This window comes from Cebus imitator, unplaced genomic scaffold, assembly GCF_001604975.1.
Source record: "Cebus imitator isolate Cc_AM_T3 unplaced genomic scaffold, Cebus_imitator-1.0 Scaffold234, whole genome shotgun sequence".
In the NCBI taxonomy this organism is placed as follows: domain Eukaryota; kingdom Metazoa; phylum Chordata; class Mammalia; order Primates; family Cebidae; genus Cebus; species Cebus imitator.
This window is the reverse complement of record NW_016107549.1, coordinates 3229252-3230333: the sequence shown is the minus strand read 5'-3', so window position 1 is coordinate 3230333 and position 1082 is coordinate 3229252. Positions and strand designations below refer to the sequence as shown.

The following is a 1082-nucleotide window of genomic DNA, read 5'->3' as shown; positions in this document are numbered from 1 at the left end:
CCATGCCCAGCTAATTTTTTATATTTTTAGTAGAGACGGGGTTTCACCATGTTGACCAAGATGTTCTCGATCTCTTGACCTCGTGATCCACCCGCCTCGGCCTCCCAAAGTGCTGGGATTACAGGCTTGAGCCACCGCGCCCGGCCGTTGTTGTTTTTTTTTGAAACCGAGTCTCACTCTGTCTCCCAGGCTGGAGTGCAGTGGTGCGATCTCAGCTCACTGCAACCTCCACCTCCCGGGTTCAAGTGATTCTCCCGCCTCCGCCTCCTGAGTAGCTGGGATTACAGGCGTGAGCCACCTCATCCAGACAATTTCTCTTTCTATTTTTCTTCTCAAGTATTTAAACATGTAAAAGCCATTTTTAGGCCTGATGGGATGGTTCATGCCTATAATCCCAGCACTTTGGGAGGCCAAGGTGGGTGGATCACTAGATGTCAGGAGTTCGAGACCAGCCTGGTCAACATGGTGAAACCTTGTCTCTACTAAAAATAGAAAAATTAGCCAGATGTGGTGGCATGCACTTGTAATCCCTGCTGCTCAGGAGGCTGAGGCAGGAGAAACGCTTGAACCCGGGAGGTGGAGGCTGTAGTGAGCTGAGGTCGAACCACGGCACTCCAGCCTGGGCAACAAAGTGAGAGTCCATACCTGTCCTATTATTATTATTTATAACATAAAATGTGCCATCGCAGCTATTTGTAGGTGCAAAGTTCGGCGGCCTTAAGCACATTCACACTGTTATACAAGTACCACCCTCCCCACCATTCATTTCCAGAACTTTTTTTTTGAGATGGAATTTCACTCTTGCTGTCCATGCTGGAGTGCAATGGCGCGATCTCAGCTCACCGCAACCTCCATCTCCCAGGTTCAAGCCATTCTCCTGCCTCAGCCTCCCGAGTAGCTGGGGTTACAGGCATTTGCCACCATTTTGTATTTTTTAGTAGGGATAGGGTTTCTCCATGTTGGTCAGGCTGGCTGGTCTTGAACTCCCGACCTCAGATGATCCGCCCGCTTTGGCCTCCCAAAGTGCTGGGATTACAAGTGTGAGCCACCGTGCTCGGCCCAGAACTTGTTTTTTTTTTTTT

General features: G+C 49.7%; 1 protein-coding gene across 1 annotated transcript in view; it reads left to right on the top strand.

Annotated features, from left to right (window-relative positions):
- LDLR (low density lipoprotein receptor) overlaps positions 1–1082 on the top strand; it is a 46299-nt gene that overhangs the window by 20822 nt on the left and 24395 nt on the right. The window lies entirely within an intron of this gene.